This window comes from Rhodnius prolixus, unplaced genomic scaffold (assembly GCF_049639745.1).
Source record: "Rhodnius prolixus isolate KJV_2025 unplaced genomic scaffold, Rpr scaffold_8, whole genome shotgun sequence".
NCBI classification, from domain to species: Eukaryota; Metazoa; Arthropoda; class Insecta; order Hemiptera; family Reduviidae; genus Rhodnius; species Rhodnius prolixus.
Window position 1 is genome coordinate 6,566,479 of NW_027411593.1, and position 27,590 is coordinate 6,594,068.

Below are 27,590 nucleotides of genomic sequence, written 5' to 3' on the forward strand. Positions count from 1 at the left end.
TAGTGTTTATGGTTCCATAATGATCTGATGAATTTGGAGCTAGATATTGAGAGTTAAATTGAAGCGTTTTTTTTATCAAGTAAAGAGTTGTACTTAATGCTTTTATGAATACAGGTATGTTAGGTATTGGCCATTATTGTACCCTTTATCGTTTAGCTTTTACGTTAGGTAATGGCCATTATTGTACCCTTTATTGTTTAATCGTTGAGGTATTGAGACTTCAATGTCAGAAGTGTTTGAACTATGAAAAGTTTAGTTGCCCTTATCTCCTAAACTAATATATCGTTAAAATTAAACTTTTACTCGTATTTAGGGACTGATATAGTCTGTATGTGTTTATGATTCCATAATGATCTGATGAATTTGGAGCTAGATATTGAGAGTTAAATTGAAGCGTTTTTTTATCAAGTAAAGAGTTGTACTTAATGCTTTTACGTTAGTTATTGGCCATTATTGTACCCTTTATCGTTTAGCTTTTATGTTAGTTATTGGCCATTATTGTACCCTTTATCGTTTAGCTTTTATGTTAGGTATTGGCCATTATTGTACCCTTTATCTTTTAGCTTTTATGTTAGGTATTGGCCATTATTGTACCCTTTATTGTTTTATAATCGAGATATTGAGACCTCAATGTCATAAGTGTTTTGAACTATGAAAAGTTTAGTTGCCCTTATCTACTAAACTAATATATCGTTAAAATTAATCTTTTACTCGTTTTTAGGGACTGATTTAGTCTGTTAGTGTGTTATGATTCCATAATGATCTGATGTATTTGAAGCTAGATATTAAGAGTTAAATTGAAGAATTTTTATAACAAATAAAGAATTGTATGTACTTCATGTTCATGCTTTTATGTTAGGTATTGGCCATTATTGTACCCTTTATCGTTTAGCTTTAATGTTAAGAATAGGCCGTTATTGTACCCTTTATCGTTTATCTTTTATTTTAGGTATTGACCATTATTGTACCCTTCATCTTTTAGCATCTATGTTATGTATTGGCCATTGTTGTACCCTTTATCTTTTAGCTTTTATGTTAGGTATTGGCCATTATTGTACCCTTTATTGTTTTATAATCGAGATATTGAGACCTCAATGTCATAAGTGTTTTGAACTATGAAAAGTTTAGTTGCCCTTATCTACTAAACTAATATATCGTTAAAATTAATCTTTTACTCGTTTTTAGGGACTGATTTAGTCTGTTAGTGTGTTATGATTACATAATGATCTGATGTATTTGAAGCTAGATATTAAGAGTTAAATTGAAGAATTTTTATAACAAATAAAGAATTGTATGTACTTCATGTTCATGCTTTTATGTTAGGTATTGGCCATTATTGTACCCTTTATCGTTTAGCTTTAATGTTAAGAATAGGCCGTTATTGTACCCTTTATCGTTTATCTTTTATTTTAGGTATTGACCATTATTGTACCCTTCATCTTTTAGCATCTATGTTATGTATTGGCCATTGTTGTACCCTTTATCTTTTAGCTTTTATGTTAGGTATTGGCCATTATTGTACCCTTTATTGTTTTATAATCGAGATATTGAGACCTCAATGTCATAAGTGTTTTGAACTATGAAAAGTTTAGTTGCCCTTATCTACTAAACTAATATATCGTTAAAATTAATCTTTTACTCGTTTTTAGGGACTGATTTAGTCTGTTAGTGTGTTATGATTCCATAATGATGTGATGTATTTGAAGCTAGATATTAAGAGTTAAATTGAAGCATTTTTTTTATAACAAATAAAGAATTGTATGTACTTCATGTTCATGCTTTTATGTTAGGTATTGGCCATTATGGTATTCTTTATCGTTTAGCTTTTATGTTAGGTATTGGTCATTATTGTACCCTTTATCGTTTAGTTTTTATGTTAGGTATTAGCCATTATGGTACTTTATCGTTTAGCTTTTATGTTAAGTATTGGCCATTATTGTACCCTTTATCGTTTAGCTTTTATGTTAGGTATTAGCCATTATTGTAGCCTTTATTGTTTTATAATCGCGATATTGAGACCTCAATGTCGGAAGTGTATTGAACTATGAAACGTTTAGTTGCCCTTATCTACTAAACTAATATATCGTTAAAATTAATCTTTTAGTCGTTTTTAGGGACTGATTTAGTCTGTTAGTGTGTTATGATTCCATAATGATCTGATGTATTTGAAGCTAGATATTAAGAGTTAAATTGAAGCATTTTTATAACAAATAAAGAATTGTATGTACTTCATGTTCATGCTTTTATGTTAGGTATTGGCCATTATTGTATTCTTTATCGTTTAGCTTTTATTTTAGGTATTGGCCATTATTGTACCCTTTACCGTTTAGTTTTTATGTTAGGTATTGGTCATTATGGTACCCTTTATCGTTTAGCTTTTATGTTAAGTATTGGCCATTATTGTACCCTTTATCGTTTAGCTTTTATATTAGGTATTGGCCACTATTGTACCCTTTATTGTTTTATAATCGCGATATTGAGACCTCAATGTCGGAAGTGTATTGAACTATGAAACGTTTTGTTGCCCTTGTCTCCTAAACTAATATATCGGTAATATTGATCTTTTTCTCGTATTTAGGGATTGATTTAGTCTGTAATGTTTATGATTCCAAAATGATCTGATGAAATTGGATCCAGATATTGAGAGTTAAGTTAAAGCGTTTTTTTAATAAGTAAAGAGTTGTACTTAATGCTTTTATGTTAGGTATAGGACATTATTTTTTCCTTTATTGTTTTATAATCGAGATATTGAGACCTCAATGTCAGAAGTGTTTTGAACTTTGAAAAGTTTAGTTGCCCTTATCTACTAAACTAATATATCGTTAAAATTAATCTTTTACTCGTTTTTCGGAACTGATTTAGTCTGTTAATGTGTTATGATTCCATAATGATCTAATGTATTTGAAGCTAGATATTGAGAGTTAAGTTAAAGCGTTTTTTTTAAGAGATAAAGAGTTGTACTTAATGCTTTAATGTTAGGTATAGGCCATTATTGTACCCTTTATCGTTTAGCTTTTATGTTAAGAATTGGCCATTATTGTACTCTTTATCGTTTAGCTTTTATGTTAGGTATTGACCATTATTGTAGCCTTTATTGTTTAGCTTTTACGTTAGGTATTGACCATTATTGTACCCTTTATCGTTTAGCTTTTATGTTAGTTATTGGCCCTTTATCGTTTAGCTTTTATGTTAGGTATTGGCCATTATTGTACCCTTTATTGTTTTATAATCGAGATATTGAGACCTCAATGTCAGAAGTGTTTTGAACTATGAAAAGTTTAGTTGCCCTTATCTACTAAACTAATATATCGTTAAAATTAATCTTTTACTCGTTTTTCGGGACTGATTTAGTCTGTTAATGTGTTATGATTCCATAATGATCTGATGTATTTGAAGCTAGATATTGAGAGTTAAGTTAAAGCGTTTTTTTTTTAAGAGGTAAAGAGTTGTACTTAATGCTTTTATGTTAGTTATAGGCCATTATTGTACCCTTTATCGTTTAGCTTTTATGTTAAGAATTGGCCATTATTGTAACCTTTATCGTTTAGCTTTTATGTTAGGTATTGGCCATTATTGTATCCTTTATCGTTTAGCTTTTATGTTAGGTATTGGCCATAATTGTACCCTTTATCGTTTAATCAACCCTTTATACTTAACTTTTTTTACTGTAAGTTTACTTTACACTTAGAAATAGTATATTTTACTATAAATATTATAAAATTGAATACAGATGTAATGCAGAATTCGCTCTGTTTTTAATAACTTCGGTTTTACATAGTTGGTTTACATTGGTTTATCACCAAAACAATATTGAACCTGTCTGTTGTGTCTCTATTTTTTATTAATTTATCTAATAAGTGAAACAAGGATTACTGTGGCATTACAGAAAGTTTCGTGTTAACTTAATGAAATTAAGGTCTAAGATTATCACTTCTTCAAGTAAAACAAACTAATCTCCAAAGTAACACGGTCTAGGATGGGAGAGTAGTTCCTTGTGAACGAGTTAGTAGTACGTGGTGCTTTGTTATCAGTTATAATTTAAAGTAGGTGTCACCTTAATTAAAGCTCTTAGTATTAAACTAAGATTTATGTCCATTACTTGATTGATGTTCAGCGCCTTAGTAGCTTTTTTTAAGTTCTTTAGAAAGAAAATAAAGAATTAGCCAAAGTATGTGTGAATGTTTCAAGTCTGATTTTTATGAATAATCTCGAGAATTGTGTCTCGTTTTGTTGAAGCAGAACAGAATTCAATGGACTGAATTCTGTGACTATGCTGAACAAATCCTTTGGAACATCTAGACATTAGACTACACTCGTTGGGAATCGTTCAAAATATTTACAATAAAATCATCTATTTTGAAGGAAATTTTTGATTTTCCTAGCTTGGTGAAAGTATTTATTTATTTTGATCCAGAATTTTCAACGCTTTTCATTTTAATGAAAATTCTATATACCATTAAAATGCATAATTCATGTCATAATAACCATTGATAACTAAATATTTATAATTAAAGTACTGTAATTTTATTTAATTCCAGTAATCATTAACATGAATGCTAATTAATAATAGCGCTTAGGGGCGTTATTGTGGTTCAGCGCATCTGAATAATTTTGCAACATAATTTACTCTACTGTGGGATAGACTTGAGTATATATATACAGACTATACAGATACCTTACTGCGTGGTTTACTGTACCAAAAGTTTGATCTGGGTAGATTATACCTGAGTAAAGTTTACCATGGTTTCAGTTACCTTGAATTTCTCTTACCACAGTTCTGAAAGGTTGTTGGTATTTTGATTTTCTTATTCAACTTTTGCCCTAAATCTTTTTATTCTTGGGAAAAATGGTTTTATATCTTGGAACTATATTTTGCCGCTCTTTTCCACTAAATTTCTGCAATTTCCTGTTGCACATTTAATTGTTCTCCTAAATTATTCAAGTGCTATAACAATTTGGTGGTGTTTAAAAGAGAAATACCATATTTACTGAAAAACTTGGGTAGATATTGTAAAATTTTCTCTCTATTTGAAAATTACAAACTGCAACTAGTGACTGCCACTAGTTAATAAGTAGGTTCTTAAATGATAGTACACGTTAAACTTGTAATAAAACTAATTTATTACATATCACAGTAAATAAATTTACTAACAACACGACTATTTACTGAAGTAAATCACTTAAGTCATAACAGTTCACTGTTAAACACTTATAACAGCACTACATAAGTGTATTGTTATTACGTTATTATAATTATTAATAGGTGATGGGGAGAGCTAGTACACATGTAAAGACGAAGCGTTACTTTTTTCTTATAACCTTTCAAGAAACCTACACAAGAGCTAGCCAAAATATAGATGGCGTTACTTTATATTACAATAAGTACACAATAAATGCTGGTTATAGACTATTCATATATAAACGATGACTATTCAAAAAAGACTGACTGGAGCCGCTCTTTCCCGCTTTTTATATACCCATAGAATGTTCTGGAATCTGCTAGAACAGCGGTTCCCAACCTGGGGTACGCGCACCCCTAGGGTGAAAAAGAAAGTTATTATGGCGGAAGATATAAAAATTGCGAAAAAATGTTGCTTTAGTTTTGACTAATATTACACATGGCCCGCATATAATTTACTTCTCCTTTATTAACGCTTTGCTGTTTCAATTTACGACCCCTGCAATAGTTATTTACCTATCATAAATAAAGGTTTTCGTGTTCCTTCAAAATTTCATACTATTATATCTCCTAAACTACTTATCAGATTTCAATGAATTCTTCATGAAAATGTAGAGAATAGTATTCTGTATAAATGGTATAAATAGCAATTTCCTAGCTATTATAGTACACAAAATATAGAAGGTTAAATTTTCAGTGTTTTTGATCTACGATAGTAGAGGGAAAATGACGGTTCTGGCGCACCTAAATTGTGCCAGATCCAAACAACTCCAAATCTGACCAGGTATTCATCATGGTAGAAAGCATTCCGGAACCGTCATCCTATCATTGCAAGAAGGATAAGCGAACTGTTTCTTGAGCGAAAGTAACCAATACTAGTTTGAACGTTTTGTATAATGAAGTTTCTCGATAATTGAATGACGCAGATGCCCTAGAAGGTTTGAACGAAATTAAAACTCTCCTGTAGGATAGCTGTATAAGGGTTGATCGTCAATAACTGCATGAAAAAGCGTAATGTTGAAAAATATTACATTATTTAGGTAGGCCAATTTAAAAACCGATTGTTATTAATTATGAATAAGACTGATTTTTTTTTGGTAATAATCTAAGTGGAACAGTGATTTAGGTATTTTGAATTTTCTCGGTCGTTTCAGGAATATACTTGTTGTCAATCACTCAGTTTTGGTTGACATAAAAATCGAATTTACTGAATACATAATACAATCTAATGGAGCGGCACAATTGTACCAACCAACACCTGGAGCCAAAATAACGGAAGATATTCTAAACGAAACTCGAATTTTTTCTTAAGCTCTAAATTTCCGGTCCCTTCACCCTATTTGTTTTGTGTGTGTGCTTTTTTAAACTCATTTTTCGAAAAAAATAAGCATACGCTTACAAATACCCTTTAGTCTGTTGTTTATTTTAAACTTCTCTGTCAAAAACCTATTTATTTCAAACATTATTCTGAACAAAATTATTACTTAACAATTCTGAGATCTGAGTATATCTATACCGATTTAAATCTTTAGATCTTTTAAAACGATTCCTCTTTTTTTTTGTGATGGTGCGGATTTCAGCCTCGTCAAATTCGATGATAGGTGGGAGGTAGAATGGTGCTGATGGGTATGGCTTACAGCTTCGTTGAACTTGATGATTACCCGGTCAGATTTGGAGGTGTTAGGATCTGGTACAATTTTGGTGCGCCAGAACCGCCATTTTCCCTCTACTTACGATTAGAAACTCGTTCAAAATTCAATCGAATATATCTCTTTGCGTACTGTTCGGATTTCAATGAAATCTTTACCAAATTGTACAGAAACGTTAGCTCTATAACGGATATAAATAGCGATGTTCTATTCTTAATAGGTATTGTGATATGGAAGGTTATAATTTGAACTTTTTCTTGTTTTTTCAAAATTTCATACTCTTATATTTACACCGAAACTGCTACTGTATAGAAAGAGTTTTTTTCTCTCTCTCTTTTTCTTGATTTCCGTAATTTTCTTAACAATTGCCTGTTGGGATTGATTTGAACTTGTGGGAGGGGACGTGAGTTAGGCCTATGTTATCCAATTTCTCTGAGGATTTAGTTGTAAGTGTGTTGGATCAGAAATATCAATTTTTCCTTCAATATTTTTGATAAAAATATTTTTTATTGCAGTGAACGTGTACAATTCTGAAGTGAAAACTTAATCAACTTGGTGAACTTAATCATTATGGGGGAAATTGTAAGTTCCAAGAATATATAGTAATTACGTAAGTTGTTGTCAGAGAAAGTGGATGTATTATAACATTTCATTTTATTTATTTATATTAGTTTTTTATCATCACCGTTGCAAATATTGATTGAATTGATTTAAACAGCGTGCAAATTGATTGCCATGAGCAGTATTGCCTCTGTTATACAAAATGACTCGGAGTCCATTTACGGCCCAATGCAATTTGCATAATGAGAATTGGCATTCCCCAAAGTGCAGCTAGCGTTAGGAGCCCTGGAAACGTGGGGTTTAACCTTTAAATAAATAATATGGGAAAGCAAACATGGTGATTATTTATTTAGTTTTTAATTTCATTTATTTTTCTTTTTATTTATTTAATTTCGTTTACATATTTTATGAACGTAATAATTTGTTTCTAAAAATTGAGGGAGAAAAGTTGGTGCCTGTGGGTGGGTATTTGCTTTTTACGAAAATAAGATCATATTTTTGGAACATCATTAAATCAATCATTCATTCACTTTTTAACATTTTGAATTGATATTTCCTTTTTCCGCTACCAAGAGGAACTTGGCGATAGTGTCCAATTTTCCAAAATTTAAATTAGTAATAGTAAAAATGAAAATCCGCTGATATGATGACAATAAATAATATAGATTGAAAGTATTAAAAGAGGGCCAACCAAAATCTTTATGATGGGTCGGCTAACTTAAGATATTACCGATGAAATGAATTCGAAGGAGGTCGTTTTCTGTCATGCGATCAAAGGTCATCGGTGCTTCAGCCTTCAGGGAAGATTCCAGGGAAAGAATAGTTTGTGACAGGTCTTGTATGAGGAGCGGATTGAAGTGTTGGGAAATTTGATGCTAGGTCAAGGTCGAAAAGGATTTTGGAGGTCAGTGTGGATAGTCTGATTGCTAACTTAGAAAGGATTGTGCGTAGGATTTTCGTTTGAAAGGATTGGAAGCGGTCAGGGGTCGCGCAACCTATTTTAAGTAGAGAGCCATTTCTCCTTAAATAATTTTAATAAATCTTACCAAGAGCCGCTGGGATGATAGTGTAAAAACATTTATTTTTACATATTGCAAAGTAAATAAACAAATAGATAATAACTAAACCTGTATTTGAATGAAAATGGCGGCAGTCCTATATATTACGTACTGTATTTTAATATAATTCTATTCAATTTCAAACCAAATCTCAATTTAAAATTCTTTTTGGAAAAATATCTTTACTTTAATAAATGAAATTTTCATTTGTTCCAATATAATTAAAATATACAATATATTTTAGGGAGGCTGAAGAGCCACACAATTTGGATAAAAGAGCCGCATGCGGCTTGCGAGCCGCGGGTTGCCGACCCCTGGATACGTTTAAAGACTGGAGGCCTTTGCAGTACCGTACAGTTCTGAGTCCAGATTTGTCCAGATTAAGGCTATGTAGAGTTTCTTTCAGTTCCTTAAAGCCAATTTGGATCGTTTGTCGATTAGCAATCTTTTTGATCATTCATTTAATATAAGTTAAGTTCAAGTTCTTGTTAGGAAGTACTTCATGATTGCATGGTAAAGTTTATTGTTAAGTGCTTTGGGCTCGTTGATCTTTATTCTCTGTCACTGACGAAATATCAGGGTTCGAGAATATCAAAATGGCTGAAAACTTCAAGAAGCCAAATTTGAGTCACATAAGGAAGCTTTAATACCAAAATCATACTTCTTTGAGGAAAGAGTTGGCTGGTAGTTTTATTAAAAGCCAGATCTAGGGTCAAGAACCGGTGGTTTAAAAAGAAGTAAACCCCTGAAAGAAGAGCTCAAAGTAGCTGGAACACTTAAAGTTTGGATGTTGTGCAGTAGCTACCGCGAAAACACGCGACTTTCTTAAGTTTACGAACTTAAATTTCTGGCAACTTAAAAATTGTGATTATTTCAAAAATTATACACATTCACTTAAAGGAACCAGTTTCTGGAAATATACTCCTCCCTAAAAAAAAAAAACTGCAGTAATTCTATGCACTTCCTCCGGACGTAGTAAATCTTCAGATAGTATCCTATTTTATCTTTGTTAATATTTGATTGGTTAAAAGTCAAGTACATTCTCTGTAATGGCATTTTCAAAGATAGATCAATCTCATCCTCCTAATGTCCGGAAGTGCTTTCCACCAAATTTTCCGGAGGGAAAATGTTTTAAAAAATAAAAGTAATAAAACTACGTATGTGTAATAATGTAATCCGATAAAGGTATTGCATAATAAATAGTGTATAAGGGCGATAGTAATAAATATTAAATGCCTTTTTAATGGACTATAGGAAAAAACCCTTTCTTCTGCGATAAGGAGCTAGCAAAAGTCTGCTGACTCGGTAGTATTATTGTCCGTAGTAAACTGCTCTACTGTAGGTTGTTCTGGTCGTGGTGTTGTAGAGTATAAGGGTCTTGGTGGTGATTGCCGATTGGAATGGATAGCCCCAATAGATGGGAATGTCTTGTGGGACGGCCATGACTGTCTAGTTCGCGGGGGGTAAATTTTTTTCTCTTTACCTCTTTGCTGGTTTCCGGTCTCTTTACGTATTTTGTATCCGTTAAACAATTACTATAGAACTTACAATAATTATTCATCAATTTCAGAATAAATTATTCAGATTATCCGTATCCCGAACCAAAAAAATACCGAAGTATAATAAACATCCCTGCCCATACTTTACCCACGTACACTTTCCACAGAGCTATAGATTAGATCTAAACTAAGAGTTTTTCCAAGATGAGGAAAAGAAATGAAGTATGTGGCCCAAAAAAACGAAAAGCATGTAAATTTTCGTTCACCATTATGCACTTAATTATACAAGTTTTGTGGTTTGGAAATTTCCATAGTGGGTTTTCTTCTTGGAATTCAAGACGCTTTCCATTTTCCGTTTCTCATCCCACTCTAAGCGAATAAAATATCATCTTTACTTTTCTCTATTTTAGAGTTACTTTTAACTTTTCTTTTTTTTTTAGAATGAGATAGATATTTGGTAACTGTAAACTTAGAAGTTTTTTTTTTTTTAAAGAAGTGACTTAATAATATTTCCATAACTTTTGGTGAACTTGAAAGTCAAGTAAGTTTTTAACATTAAAGTGTCCATTAACTATTTAGTTCTGTTCATTTAAGCCTAGTGTGGGGATTCCAAGACAGTAAAGCCCAAAGTAGAGGGCAACGTTCACAACTGGTAGAGGTTAATGATAATATTAAAAATAACAATAACAATAATAATAATACTAGTCTTTATTAAAGTATTACACAGTTTAAACAAAATACAAATTTTCTGGCGACAGACTTACTCATGGACATGACGACCGTCGTGAGAGTTGTCTTGCATACTGGTAGAGGTTAACAACAACCTTAACTACAGATTTTTTTAATAGAAAATGATTTAAAAAAAAAAATGTACAAATCCATGTGCCCGTAATTTAATACAGGAAGTTGACTAGGAAAAAGGGCTAGGAGATTTCCAAGGAAGTAAGTCTAGTGACGAATGAGGTCCTTCTCGATATTATTAAAACTCATTTTAACAATATATTTCCGCCAACATCCAAAAGGTGGAATACCACTCCAGTATAGGGGCTTTTCTTTTGAAACTTAAGTTTCAAATTTGATCGTCATTAATATTAATAAAGGTGCTCGATTATTAATTAACGTTAATTTAAAATTTATTCATATTTAAATTTATTAAATCATAAACAGAACAACAGAGTCAGAATTATTTAATTTACAGTATAAATATTGCGAAATTGTTTTAGGTATATCAAAAAATATTGCGGTGAGTTGAATTGTTTTATTCATTTTGCGTTTGTATTCATTTGCATTTGGTTGAATTTCGTATAATTGCGTTAGCACTCATTTGCTTTTGTAATATGCTTAGGCTATAGTGCTTTTTTACAAAAATGGTATTTTTAAAGGAAACGGAACAAAAATTTCTTATTTTCTTCCACGCTACTACAATTGAATTTCCGTTTTACCACATAATAATAAAAGACTTCCTTCTTCTGTCTCTTAATTTTCAATTGTACTCTGGTAACTACGTATTAAGCATACCTTCCTTTTTGTTAAGTACCTCAATTAGATTTAAGTATCTCTTTCAGTTTATGGTGGTATCAGTGGATTATGAAGAGATGAGAACTATAAAGGCTAGTTTAGGCAAAAAACCGACTGGAGGCCAATATTTTTAAATAAATAAATATTCCCTGGAGAAAGTTTTCGAAAAAAAAGGAAGGTTACAGAACTTTCAAAACTCCTGAAGATGAAAGAAAAAGGAAAAAAAGTAAATTCAAAAAGCAACATGTACGTTGGATCCATTGCTGGAATACGTAATGAAACTGATGCTATCTCAATTCAAGAGATGTCATCTGCAGTCACCGGAGAAGAGACAAGCAAAAAAAAAAAAAAAATCATTTGAAAAAGATGATTAAAATGAGTTTCTGCTTTGATAGGGAACTAAGATAAAGAGTGGAGAAGCTGCGGCGTTCCCTTTAATGAAGATGAATTAGCTAAAAGTAAAAAAAAAAATAAAGATTAATTCAAATATTAAGTAATTATTCAAAATGTCTAGCCAACGACCAAGGAAGCTGCTACGATCTGTGCGACGCCTGGACAATGTGATCTTGGTTAACCACTACCCAATCAAAGGTGAGAGACTTGCCAAACAAAGCAAACCAATGAATTCAATCAATAAAGTTAATTATAGAAATTAACTGAATTGGAATGTAGACACCAAGTTTAGAGTGTCAGCTTGATGTTGTGGTTGGTTTTCTACTAATTTTACAACATAATGGAAAGGATCTAAATTTCAAATCTTATTTTAATGGTGAACAGTTACTGTAGATTGCATGTTTAGTACAATAATCGAACATCTCCGGTAACGCGTAGCATAAACGCAAAAAAAATAATAAATAAAATAAAATAAAGTTGTTAGGGAAGGGTTTATGTAGACTTCCTGAATAAGTTACATTTCAGTGTAATTTCCGGTTTCAAAAACAAAACAAAAAGAGAATTTAATATTCTTGAGTTTGAGTAGATTTATGAGTTAGAATTATTAATAATAATTGATTATTTTTGGCTAATTGAGTAAATCTAATTAATAAACTATGAACTACAAACAAAGTAGACCAATAATAATGATAATAATAATAATAATGATAAAAACAAACGATGGAAAATCAATAAAGATCACTTTGATAAAATAGTTGATCAACTCCGTTTTATTATTCATTTCCAGGTTATCCGTCAATAATTGAACAGATCCAATAATAGTTGATGCGGTGAAGGATATAAGGAGAAGAGAGTTCAACAGGTTAGTTGAATAGCATCAAAGTTGTTGAACTTAATTATTCAATCAATCAATAAACGATAGTTTAAGCTAATTAATTTATTATTTGGTTTTTCAAAAAAAAGTATTCTCCTTTATTATTTATTAAAGTAGTGCGATCAAATCAGATTACTTTTATGGCATTAAATTACTACCTTTTTGTATCTTTAATGATATGTAAATTTGTGTTGTTTTTTTAATTCTATTATTTTTTGGTAAAAGGAAGTACCACTTATCGTGTAGACTTTGCATTTATATTATTTCCGGAAGTACATGTTTTGGTGAGACTTTCTTTTTTTATCTAATTTTTTTTTTTTATAATAAGAGGAAGTGCCTTAATTTTTTTAAAAAAGGATTTTTCACCGGCAATATCCGGTTTAAGTGAAAACAAATATCCGGTTTTTTGGTTCATTGAGACGGAACTTTTTTTTTTTATAAAATAGGATTGGCACCCGGAGAGAGATTGGGGTTCTGGTGATTTTATCTGCTACACGCTTCTCTCTTGACTAAGACTTCCTTCTTGAAAGCCTACGGGGTTACGTGCTGTTGTAAGGCAGGATATTGTCCCCTGAAGGGGTGTTGTGGGCAGAGAGAGAGAGAGAGAGAGAGAGAGAGAGAGAGAGAGAGAGAGAGAGAGAGGTGTGATCCTTATCCTGCCCTGCCTGTGAGTTTCCTTCAAAAAAGCCTGGATAGTTCCCTCAGGTTTCTTAAAAAAAAAAAAAAAAATACATTCTCTCATGACTACCAAAAAAAAATCTTAAAAGGAAATTTAAAAAACATCTTGGGTGAACACTCGTCCTCCAACTACCTCTTTCAGAAATACTCCTCTCCTCCCTTTCCAGATAATCCTCTACGTCGTTTTTAAGCGGTAGTGGCCTAGAGACTTGTTGATGTGATTGCAATTCACTGTGAAAGAGTTTCACCACTGGGTGATTTTGCGCTTAACTACTGAACGCAGCCAATAAGATGTTGAAGGGGAGGGGGGACTATCGGATCCCTAGGTTCAGAAAAACGAACATCTCCGGTAAAACACAGAATCTAAAATCTGTACGATCACAGGGAATAAGATGTTAAATTCTTTGATTTCTTTGATTGTATCCCTAACCAGATTCGGACTACCAAGAAATCTCTACACCAAACTGATTCATCTAGTGAATATTATTTAATAATATATTCTTTTTTATTTATTTTATTTATTTTGTGATTTACAATAAATTGTAAATATATACAATAAGTAAATAGGAGGTGAATGAAATGAACTGGTGCGGGAAGAGCAGGAGGAGAGAAGCTACCCAGCGGTAGCACTCCTATAGGAGATAGAGGAATGTGAGGAGAATATGAGTAGGAGAGAGGAGAGATTTAGTTCTTCAGACTGTAAGGAAGTCGCGGGGCCACTGGCGATCCAGTCGGCGAGGAGTATTGTTAGGGATGTCAGAGGAGGTGAGAGACTGTACAAGAGGATTTTAGTTAGTGGAGAGAGCAGTATGGAATTTTTGATATTTAGTCTTGGCGAGTTGGTCTATGAAGGGAATGTTAAAGTCGGTGTGAAGAGTGAGGTTAGTCACCATAGAAAGCAGCGTCAGCTATCTATCGGAGGAGTTTTGATTGAAATGTCCTGTACAGTCCGTACGTTTGTTGGTTTGGCTGAACCCCAAATCTCTAGTCCCGTAAGTCCACATAGGCTTGAGAATAGTACTGTGTATTAATCGTTTGAGTTCAATGGGCAATTTAGAGCGTCGTCCAAGTAGTCTGTAAAGCAGTTTCGCACGTTTCGTCATTGCTTGTCATTTAAGTCTAGTGCGTGGGTTCCAAGTGAGTCGTTTGTCTATGTAGAGCCCAAGGTAGCGCACCAGATCTGTACAAGGAAGAGGATTGCTGTTGAAGAGGACAGGTTTGACAGGAGCCCCGCTCGAGAGTAAACATGGCATGCTGGCATTTCTGTGGGTTCATTTTAATCCGCCACTTCTTGGCCCAGGATTCTATTATGTAATGTAAGTGTGTCTGTAACTTGTATGAGGCTGATGAAGGCTGTGTACTTGTAGCTAGTATGGCTGTATCGTCTGCATGTGTACAGAGTAGTGTAGAGGGTTGTACAGGTATGTCTGATGTGTATACAGTGTAGTGAACGGGGCCAAGTATACTCCCCTGCGGCACTCCCGCCCCCGCTGAATAATATATTCTTAAAAAAATAATAACCTACATTATTGTTAAATTAAAGCAACATCTCCAGCATCCCCTTACTGTAAAATAATAAATTCTACTATTTTTAAAATTCTCTCTCCTAGAATATTTCCAAATATGACAAATCCAATTATTCCTCACCACAAATGCGCATTAATTTGTCAGAAACAAAGCTCTGTGAGGATTATGAAGTTTTGATGAACATTCATTTATAATAATACTAATTATCTTTGAAGGGTATTTATTATATATTATATAATCAAATGGTTTTCATGAAGAGAAATCTACTGAATAAATTAACATTCATTAATTAAATCTCAGTGGAAAATTACTATTTTCTTTTGTTTCAAAAAACCTGACTAGTTCTTAAAATTTAGCACCTAAGCAGTTAAAGAAAATTCCAGTTTTTTAAGTCCTTAAATTCTTTTTAAAAGTTCTTTATATAAAATCTTCTTTTTTTGTTCTTTAGGAAGGAAAAATAAGAATTGTTCGACCGGTTTAAGTTGACCGTAGAACTAGATGGAACTTCAGAAGGAGCGAATCCGAATGCCAGACAGCTCTGTAGATCGCAACCTCAATTCAGAACTGTGAGGTTGCAACATATGTGTACTAAAACATACCTAAAATCCTTCAGGGATAATTTAGGTACAATACAATGGAATTTAGGTATGTAAATAAAAGATAATTTTCAATGAATGCAATTTTTCTTTCTCTTACTATAAGAGTAAGAAGAAGGATTTTCAGTTTTGGGTTTCCACTGGGAAAATAGCCGTATTGTTGAGGGTCAATCGAGTCCTTAAGAAGCAGTTTTTACAAATTGGTCTGTCTGGAAATGAGCAGTGTAACCTCAAAAACTAGAAGGGTGGAATGGTTATAGATTTCTCATTTTATAAATAAAATCTAAGGTCTCTAGACGGGGAATCGAACCTAGTACCGCAATACATCTAAGCATTACGGGATGCGCTTCTAACCGCTCGGCTATCGTGGTGCCTCGTTAAGTGGTAATGCTATAATAATATTTTGATTAGACCAGCTTTTCTATAAAGTGCCTTTGCTGTATTTAGTATATTTATTTAATACGGCAGTTACACCTATAATATTAAAAACAACCGTACTTCCGATTTAATTATTAAAAACAACATTCAGCCGGAAAAGCGATAGTACATGTTTTGTTGAGTTTTCTGCAATTTTCTAGACACTCGTCTTGGGTTTTCCTTTGGTCTTGGACATACTTTCTAAGCCTACATTTATTATTTATTTGATTTCCTATCTTTTCGTATGAGTTTTAATGGGATTCTGGAATTCTCCATTACAATGCGGGTATAATCGTGTATATCATATCTTAATCTTGGGTTGCAGACTTACTTTTAAAGTGTCATTTCAGAATCATTTACAGCTTCGTCACCAATTAAATTTTAATATGGAATGTAAAGTGAAATTCTGAAGTATAAGGATAGGGAGATGGTACTTTGAACGCATAATATTAAAGTCTATTAATTTTTAATACAAATTGTAAGTAAAATTTTTTTATTTTTTTCAACATTTAAGGTTATTGGCGCTCGGAGCTTTTTTTAAAAATGCATTACTAGCCTCTGGACTGTGTCCTCTTGTTGCAGACTTCATTGTCCCATCACCATACAGTGAGCTGTAAGAAGCTTCTTCTAGGAAGAGAAAAAAAACTCTAAGGGGCCAGCAGCTGGATTCGAACCCTAGATCTCTGTGAGGATCCCATTTGGATGATTTGGACACGGCGAATTTTAACAGTAGCACGCAAAGACTTGCTGAAAAATTAAAAAAACAAAAAAAATTTAATGTCTTCTGGAATTAAATATCAGTTGCCAATATCAGTACGAATTAATTTTGTACCAACAAACAATTTTCTAAATTTACCCAATTTGACTGTCACATATTGTTGTAGTTTTCGATCATATGTTTGTGAAAAAATATTTTTTTTATGAACATAATAAAATCAAAATATCTCACAAGATTAACTGATATGCACCTAAGACACCTAATAATTGTTAGCATCTCCAAAATCTAATCTTAATATAAATTGACTTAGTAAAAAACTACAAATTCAAAAGCCACATTAAGTGCACTAATTTTTTTTTATTAATTATTTAGAATTAAATGTTATTCATTTTTCCTTCAATTAAATGTTATTCAAGTTAAAAAACTACCAATTCAAAAGCCACATTAAGTACACTAATTTTTTTTATTAATTATTTAGAATTAAATGTTATTCATTTTTCCTTCAATTAAATGTTATTCAAGTTAAAAAACTACCAATTCAAAAGCCACATTAAGTACACTAATTTTTTTTATTAATTATTTAGAATTAAATGTTATTCATTTTTCCTTCAATTAAATGTTATTCAAGTTAAAAAACTACCAATTCAAAAGCCACATTAAGTACACTAATTTTTTTTATTAATTATTTAGAATTAAATGTTATTCATTTTTCCTTCAATTAAATGTTATTCAAGTTAAAAAACTACCAATTCAAAAGCCACATTAAGTACACTAATTTTTTTTATTAATTATTTAGAATTAAATGTTATTCATTTTTCCTTCAATTAAATGTTATTCAAGTTAAAAAACTACCAATTCAAAAGCCACATTAAGTACACTAATTTTTTTTATTAATTATTTAGAATTAAATGTTATTCATTTTTCCTTCAATTAAATGTTATTCAAGTTAAAAAACTACCAATTCAAAAGCCACATTAAGTACACTAATTTTTTTTATTAATTATTTAGAATTAAATGTTATTCATTTTTCCTTCAATTAAATGTTATTCAAGTTAAAAAACTACCAATTCAAAAGCCACATTAAGTACACTAATTTTTTTTATTAATTATTTAGAATTAAATGTTATTCATTTTTCCTTCAATTAAATGTTATTCAAGTTAAAAAACTACCAATTCAAAAGCCACATTAAGTACACTAATTTTTTTTATTAATTATTTAGAATTAAATGTTATTCATTTTTCCTTCAATTAAATGTTATTCAAGTTAAAAAACTACCAATTCAAAAGCCACATTAAGTACACTAATTTTTTTTATTAATTATTTAGAATTAAATGTTATTCATTTTTCCTTCAATTAAATGTTATTCAAGTTAAAAAACTACCAATTCAAAAGCCACATTAAGTACACTAATTTTTTTTATTAATTATTTAGAATTAAATGTTATTCATTTTTCCTTCAATTAAATGTTATTCAAGTTAAAAAACTACCAATTCAAAAGCCACATTAAGTACACTAATTTTTTTTATTAATTATTTAGAATTAAATGTTATTCATTTTTCCTTCAATTAAATGTTATTCAAGTTAAAAAACTACCAATTCAAAAGCCACATTAAGTACACTAATTTTTTTTATTAATTATTTAGAATTAAATGTTATTCATTTTTCCTTCAATTAAATGTTATTCAAGTTAAAAAACTACCAATTCAAAAGCCACATTAAGTACACTAATTTTTTTTATTAATTATTTAGAATTAAATGTTATTCATTTTTCCTTCAATTAAATGTTATTCAAGTTAAAAAACTACCAATTCAAAAGCCACATTAAGTACACTAATTTTTTTTATTAATTATTTAGAATTAAATGTTATTCATTTTTCCTTCAATTAAATGTTGTTCAAGTTAAAAAACGACCAATTCAAAAGCCTCATTAAGTGCACTAATTTTTTTTATTAATTATTTAGAATTAAATGTTATTCATTTTTCCTTCAATTAAATGTTATTCAAGTTAAAAAACTACCAATTCAAAAGCCACATTAAGTACACTAATTTTTTTTATTAATTATTTAGAATTAAATGTTATTCATTTTTCCTTCAATTAAATGTTGTTCAAGTTAAAAAACGACCAATTCAAAAGCCTCATTAAGTGCACTAATTTTTTTTATTAATTATTTAGAATTAAATGTTATTCATTTTTCCTTCAATTAAATGTTATTCAAGTTAAAAAACTACCAATTCAAAAGCCACATTAAGTACACTAATTTTTTTTATTAATTATTTAGAATTAAATGTTATTCATTTTTCCTTCAATTAAATGTTATTCAAGTTAAAAAACTACCAATTCAAAAGCCACATTAAGTACACTATTTTTTTTTATTAATTATTTAGAATTAAATGTTATTCATTTTTCCTTCAATTAAATGTTATTCAAGTTAAAAAACTACCAATTCAAAAGCCACATTAAGTACACTAATTTTTTTTATTAATTATTTAGAATTAAATGTTATTCATTTTTCCTTCAATTAAATGTTATTCAAGTTAAAAAACTACCAATTCAAAAGCCACATTAAGTACACTAATTTTTTTTATTAATTATTTAGAATTAAATGTTATTCATTTTTCCTTCAATTAAATGTTATTCAAGTTAAAAAACTACCAATTCAAAAGCCACATTAAGTACACTAATTTTTTTTATTAATTATTTAGAATTAAATGTTATTCATTTTTCCTTCAATTAAATGTTATTCAAGTTAAAAAACTACCAATTCAAAAGCCACATTAAGTACACTAATTTTTTTTATTAATTATTTAGAATTAAATGTTATTCATTTTTCCTTCAATTAAATGTTGTTCAAGTTAAAAAACGACCAATTCAAAAGCCACATTAAGTACACTAATTTTTTTTATTAATTATTTAGAATTAAATGTTATTCATTTTTCCTTCAATTAAATGTTATTCAAGTTAAAAAACTACCAATTCAAAAGCCACATTAAGTACACTAATTTTTTTTATTAATTATTTAGAATTAAATGTTATTCATTTTTCCTTCAATTAAATGTTATTCAAGTTAAAAAACTACCAATTCAAAAGCCACATTAAGTACACTATTTTTTTTTATTAATTATTTAGAATTAAATGTTATTCATTTTTCCTTCAATTAAATGTTATTCAAGTTATTATTTTTTATTTTATACATAACCCAACTGACTGAACCATTAAAAATGTTTATTAACAATAAAACCTAAGTTTGTTATTTTGTTTTATTTATTTTATTATTTTTTAAAACTCCACTACACAGACTTGAATAAAAACAAGAATGTGCTATTTGCGTGAAAATCCCATAATCTATCCCATGAATAACACTTTACAAAAAAGGTTTGGCAATCCCTGAATTACTCTGTAAAACCACAGAGTAAATTCCTTCCTTTATTAATTATTGTTTGCTTTTTTTTGGTACCAGAATTCTTAGTTTGGGGAAAAATTAAAAAGAAAAAATGCCGGAACTATGAATAGAAATAAAACGGGGCGGAAGTCATTTTAAGTGAGTTTTTAACGGCAGTATTTTTTTTTTTTTTTTAACCAGAGAGAAAAGCTGGTTCAAAATTATTACATTCGATTCAGCATCAGATAATCTGTCAGTTGCAGAGTGTGGTGGTGGATTTCAAGTTTTGAACGGGTGGGGGTGGGTGTATTGTTGGAGAGCGTCACGATAGTGTTATCTACGGGTAGGAGCTTACACAATGTGCAGCAGCCTTTAGGTAGGACGGGCTCTATGGTAGTAGATTCAATGGTGCACATTAATTCCCTTGGACTGGGCTAAAGCTCCTCCTAACCTAGAGACCAGGAGCAATAATAAAAACAAAAAAAAAAAAATGCTCTTCAGTACCATCCCAAACACTCCCAACAAAATCTGTTTCTCTTTATGGGTGAGATGTTTCTATTTTTCTTTTTAAATAATAAATTTGCCTACTTCCGGGCGTCATTTCATTTTTATTTTTAAACTCTTAAAAAAAATGAATGTTTTAATAGTTCCCTACAGGAAGTAGCTCTCTCTCTCTCTCTCACTCACCCCCCATGACCAAGATCCTTCCCTCACTTCCGTGACTTTAGTGATGTCACGAAGAGCTAACAGCCCCACTAATATTTAGAAGTAGCTCTCTAGACTCTGGGATGTTTGCTCTCTAAATTTAGCCAGGTTAACGGGGGGACGAAGTACTCTTAGCGAAGTCCTGACCATTCTAAAAACAAATAATTTACTTATGTACAAACATTTTTACAGGAAAAAAAAATTCGAAATTTTTGCGGGTGATAATTGTAAATACTTTAAACCAACTTTTATAAAAAAATAGTTCATATCTCCAATTAGAACTTTACCTTCCAAATAATTAAAATTATTAGCCAGCTTCGGGTTGCTTCAATAGATGAATGTATTTTATTTATTTAAAAAAATAAATACAATACGTTGTAAATTTCAAAGAGAAATTCGCAAATACTGTGTAATTTAGACGTGCCAGAAACGCAAGCTCATATATCTTTTATTTGCCCAACTTTACTGTCTGTATACGAGGGTCGTTTGAAAAGTCCGTGCAAAGTCAGAGAGATAGCACTACTGGCGCGTATCGAGGTTTTGTTTAGTTAGTAGCATCTCTTGGAAGAACACACACCAAGTTTCAGCCAGATCGGTCTATTTCTTTGTGTTTGGCATTCGTTTGAATCGAGGAAGTCGAGTGATTTTCAAAAAATGGACGAAAAAGAATTTCGTGTGTTGATTAAACACTACTTTATGAAAGGCAAAACGCCTCAGGAGACTAAAGAGAAGCTTGATAAACATTATGGTGACTCTGCACCTTCGATTAGAACAGTTTATAAGTGGTTTCAAAATTTTCGGAGTGGCCATATGGGCACAAGTGACGCTGAACGTTCTGGACGCCCAGTTGAGGTTACTACTCCAGAAATCATTGATAAAATCCATGATATGGTGATGGATGACAGAAGAGTGAAGGTGCGTGAGATTGCTAGTGCTGTGGGCATCTCGAATGAACGGGTACATAATATTTTGCATCAACATTTGGACATGACAAAGCTATCCGCAAAATGGGTGTGCCGCGGTTGCTCACGCTTGACCAAAAACGAAATCGTGTGAAGTGTTGCAAGGACGGTTTGCAGCTGTTCCAGAAGAATCCGCAGGACTTTAAGCGTCGTTTCGTCACTGTGGATGAAACATGGATACATCACTACACTCTTGAGACCAAAGAACAATCTAAACAATGGGTTACCAAGGGGGAATCTGCGTTAAAAAAGGCGAAGACCGTTCCTTCAGCCGGAAAGATTATGGCGACTGTTTTTTGGGATTCGCAAGGAATAATCCTCATTGACTATCTGGAAAAGGGTAAAACTATTACAGGTGCATATTATTCATCGTTATTGGACCGTTTGAAAACCGAACTGCAAGAAAAACGCCCACGATTGGCCCACAAAAAAGTCCTTTTCCATCACGACAACGCACCAGCTCACACCTCAGCAGTTGTGGTCGCAAAATTAATGGAAATAGGGTTCCAACTCGTTTCACATCCCCCCTATTCTCCAGACATGGCTCCCTCGGACTACTATTTGTTCCCCAATATGAAGAAATGGCTGGCGGGAAAATATTTTATTCAAACGAGGAGGTGATTGCAGAAACGAATGGCTATTTTTCAGACTTGGACAAATCCTATTATTCGGAAGGGATCAACAAACTAGAGCAGCGTTGGACGAAGTGTATAAGCCTAAAAGGAGACTACGTTGAAAAATAAAAAAGGTTTACCCCAAAAAATTAAGTAGTTTTTATTTTTGCACGGACTTTTCAAACGACCCTCGTACTGTGTAATATAGACGTGCCAGAAACGCAAGCTCATATATCTTTTATTTGCCCAACTTTACTGTCTGTATAGAGTACATTACCTGAGTGGTTGTCATAATGATTTAAACTTACTTTTGAATGATGTGAATAAAAAAACAGATATGGAATATTTACTACTTTATCACATTTGTACTTAAATTTTGGGGCGCTACTTGCCTAAGATTGCTTAAGTCATATGCTGTAACTTTAAGGGACTTAGTATGTTTTACTTTATTCTAATAGATTTTTTTTGTTAAGTAATCAGTTTAATTAAGCATTTGTTTAAATTAATTTTAAGTTTAATTTTTTTTTCCCCCAGTGGTATTATAAAACACTAAGTTTTTTTTTCAATAGGATGAAAAATTAATGCCAGTTTCAGTCATGACAAACTTTATTCTGCCGAGCTTTCGACCTAGGGACTAGCTCATCTTCAGGGCCAATTTACAAAAGTTAACAATGTTTTACATCATTGGTTGGAGTGGCTTCTGTCTTGTCTGTTCATGGACTGAATGTGATTAATGATTTAAACATTCAGTCCACGAACAGACAAGACAGAAGTCACACTAAAACAATGATGTAAAACATTGTAAATAGTGCTGCACGAGAAACGAGACAAATCTCGGTCTCGGTACCGAGACCGAGATCGAGACATGATATATATCTCGTCGAGAAATCTCGGTCTCGTCTCGGTTTTTCAAATATTAATTTTTAGCTACAAACTTATAAAATTGTGTTCTTTATTAATAAATAATCATTGCGGGTATTGAATTAATTATTAAAAGATACGATTTTATTATATATGTTCAATATTACTACATCTATTTGACTTCGAATTACATAAGTAAAGTAAGCAAAGTAAAGTAAACGCCTATTTTTTCAGGCCGGGCTTTACGTCCAACTACCAATTAGGTGTCGCGGACGGAGGCGACTAGCAAACATACTTTACTGTAAATTTCTCATATTAACCATTAAATAAAATCCAAGGCCTAAGACCGGGAATCGAACCCAGTACCACAATACACCATTAGCTTCGCAGGTCTCGCACCGCTCGGCTACCGTGGCGGCCCCTTTCGAATTACCTAATTTTTACATAAATTCGCTAAATTTCACTATTCATATCATTCATTTATTCAATTTCATAAATTTCACTATTAATAATCTAATACTTTGAACTTAGATATTATTTGAATTATATTTTAGAATTAGTGAATTAATGAATTTGAAAAAAAAGACTATCTATGCACCTAAAAAATATTGCCACAAATTTTCGTTTTTAAGATACACTTTGCCCAAGCATTGATACATAAAAGAGCTTTTACTGAGTCAGAAGTTAGAGAAGATCTTCTATTGGTCATTATCATCGCAGCTTGCGAAAATAATCTTTCCGATGGCACTGAAGTTGCACAGATACTAAAAATATCTTTCGCCATTCTAGACAAATTTTTGAAGGAATTCTCAAGTGTTTTCCACCATTCTAAAATGTCAACGTCTACTGGTGCTTGGTCTAATTTGGTGTAATTAATTATTTCTGTCTTCCATGCTTCGGTGATATTTGCTGATTTTTGAGCAAATGGTGCAAAAATATTGATGCAGTCGTCGTCGTCAAAAGGTGAATCATCAGATTCTTTATCTCCACCAACAGCCGTAACTAATGGAGCGGGAAGTTTATTGGGAGGTGTATTTTTTATTTCACGAATCGACTTGTCGTAGCAGGCAGATATGTTAATTGGGGTCTTTCATTTGGCGCGTTTTTAACATCTTTTTGAAATTATATATATAACAGTAATAGTAATATATGATGCATTGAAGTGTAAGTAGTTGTCTTCTTTTACACACATTTTCATTACCAATATATAAATTAAAATAATTATTAGAAAATAATAACATTTTTTGAAAAGATTATTAATAGCAAACCGCTTTTAATACTTAAACAAAAATTCAAAAAAACCGAGACCGAGATATCTCGACGAGATCGAGCGACTTGAGCGACCGAGACCGAGACTGCATAAAGTCTCGCCTCGTCTCGGTCTCGTGCAGCACTAATTGTAAACTTTTGTAAATTGGCCCTGAAGAGGACCTAGCCCCTAGGTCGAAAGCTCGGCAGAATAAAGTTTGTCATGACTGAAAATGGCATTAATTTTTCATCCTATTGAAACTATGATTCAGTCACCAAAAATAATGACCAGTAACTTAAGTTTTTTTGTTACTTTCATTTAATAGTATCTATTTTAGTTGTGTTTTCCTTTTGTATCTTTATATTATGTATTTATTCTGCGTACTGCAAGTCTCACTCCTTTGCTGTATGTACATTTATGTATGAAACAGTCAATAAAATAAATAAATTGTGAATACTTCGACGTGGCGATACATCTTGGGGCAGTGTACCTATTTATCAAGTTACCTCAAGTGTAACTTAAGGCATTCAAAAGCCAACTGCTCATGAAAAACTGAAGTTCTCACAAATTCAATATTAGTACAATATATACCTATTCATTTTATTTATTTGAAATTTAAAACGGTAATGCCACAAGTAAAAATGTGCAGAAATGTGTACGTATAAATACGAATAGGATGGGAAATTACCCGAGTGGATAGTTAAGTTCTCTAATCACTCAGTGCATTAACACTTGTACTAGAGAGGGACTTCACGAAGCTATCGGCGTTTAAGCCGTCGTAAGAGGTTTTCTGGAAATGTTCAGGACAGCCCCAGAACTATAGACTCTAGGATACTTGTTTTTTTTTTAGCGATTGTTCAATTTCCTATCTTCCAAGTTGAGTGAGTGGGGAATTCCTAGGTTCCAAGTTAGAAGCTGTACATTCCAAGGTAGCGGAGAACATCAGTACCACGAAGAGGAATCTCGTTGGATAAAAAAAAAAAAGGAGGGAAAGTAATTTAGCCAAGAGTAAGTTTGACAAACTACTGACGTGGAAACACAGGAACTTACAAAAAAAAAATGCTCCCACTTGTTAAGGCAACTTTAGATGGACAATCTAAACTGGCAAATAATATGTGTTCTCCAATTGAACCGTCCATAATGATTCTTACATAGGGCCGGCTTCAGCCTAGGGCCTGAAGATCAAGAAGGGCCTACATTCAAATTGTTAGCAAAATTAAAATTACACTATTCTAAAAACAGTACCAATAACAACATGTTTCATTTAACATATTGTAAAGTTTTTCTTGTCCTTTTACTAAGAAAAAACTTTACTTACACAACTAATGCCTGCCACTAGTTACGTTAAATATGTGGGTTTGATAAAATAATAAAACTCGCTAAATTTGTAAGTAATAACCTGATTTATTAACACATTACCTTTACTCACATTAACATTTACTAGCAACTAACGCTATTCATTACAGTAACCATTTACAACAGTCACAACAGTTTTCTGTTACTTACTCACTACGTAACGCCACAAAACTGTTCCCCGACTGGACTGACCACTGGTCCGCACTGCACCGAATTGCACTAGTCTCTGCTACACAAACAACATACTGCCACCACCTCAGGTGGGGCCGCCCTCCTCCTACTCTCTGTCTCGCTCCTACCTGTCAATCACTGGCTGGGAAAACACATATGCCACTCACTAACTGACTAACCGCCTGACTAGCTACCACTGAAGCACTCCGCAACACTGACTCTCTCAAACTGTCACTTCCAAAGTGTCTCTCCAAACCAACGTCTCTCCAAGACTCACTCAAAACTAACTGATTAACAACTCTAATAACTCGTTAAGAACTCTAATAACTGACTTCTCCAGCTGTGTCTGCCTCCTTTTAACTGCGTGCCTCCCTCCAACTGGGACTGCCCTCCTCCAACTCTCTGAGCATAAGTTTCCACGCCCTCCTGACGTTCATTAGCTGGAGAAAACATACTGCCACCACCTCAGCTGGGGCCGCCCTCCTCCTACTCTCTGTCTCGCTCCTACCTGTCAATCACTGGCTGGGAAAACACATATGCCACCACCCCAACTGAGGCCTTTCTCTTAGCTGGCTTTTCCACAGGTCACTAACTCCTTGAACAATCTAGCCCTTTCCTTTCTAGTTCAGGTAGAGACCGGCCCTTTTGTCTACACAGTGGTGGCCTGATACCGACTTTGATCGCTCAACCCCTAGAACAATCTAGGCCTTTCTTCTCTGCCCAGGTCAACTTCGTTACAATATTGATATACGAGTATATCACAGAGTGATGTATTTTATTATCTCTCATGTAATTTACAAACTTAAAAATGTGAGGTGGAATAGCCTAGGGCCTCTTTTCATCTAAATCCGGCCCTGCTCTTACATACTATTAATTAAATACTTCATCTTGTCTCGCTATAAAACAAAAAAAATTCATTCTAAATTCTTTAATTCATCTTAATCTATTCACTTTCATTCATTCAATATTCATCTTACATAAAAACTGTGAATGAATGAAGGCGAATATTTACAAAATATATGAAAAATACATGAATAGAAGTGCATGTACTTATTACAGAATAATATACAATTAAACACAAATTAAATAATAAACAATGTAAAAAGAATACACTAACAAAAAATTCAAAATAACTTTTCAAATAAAATAATATTTCGCATCTCAGACTATGGCCATCTGTCGAGTAGTTCTATTTAAGTTTATAAATATGATTAGTTTGGAAATGAGTGATGTGTAAACTATAACAGCAATACTATTTGCAATATGGAAATTTCAAATAAAGTAAATTTAACAATTCACTTCGTTCTTTTTAATTACAACGTTAATATGGCAGAGGAAGCTAAATTTTGGTTTAAACGTAGATATATTTAAGATTGTGAACAAAAACTGGGTTCATAGTTCTAAGAGAGTGTTATAAAATCTACAAAAATTAGCTTTGATATGGTGAACAATTGCTGTGCCTTAATCTTTTTTTTATTAAAATTAACAATAATTTCCGATTCTTATTACTTCAATTATTATTCTCTTAGTAATCTAACTTAGTAAGATATTTTGGAAACGTGCTTAGTACCAAATAACATCGTAAGTATTGGTTGAAACGCCCCAAGTCGTTACCAAGAGAGCA

The 27,590-nt window shown here is 32.1% G+C and overlaps 1 protein-coding gene across 7 annotated transcripts in view; it reads left to right on the forward strand.

Moving 5' to 3' along the window:
* Positions 1 to 27,590, forward strand: part of LOC141450775 (ly6/PLAUR domain-containing protein 6B-like) — a 325,478-nt gene that overhangs the window by 260,022 nt on the left and 37,866 nt on the right. The window contains exons 5-6 of one of the 7 annotated variants that reach the window (XM_074121571.1): positions 12,645 to 12,719; positions 15,385 to 15,581. The exons of 5 other annotated variants lie outside the window; for them this stretch is intronic. The gene's annotated coding sequence lies outside the window, so the exon portion shown is untranslated. The remainder of the gene's footprint in view (positions 1 to 12,644; positions 12,720 to 15,384; positions 15,582 to 27,590) is intronic. One more of the 7 variants, XM_074121572.1, reaches the window with a different exon arrangement.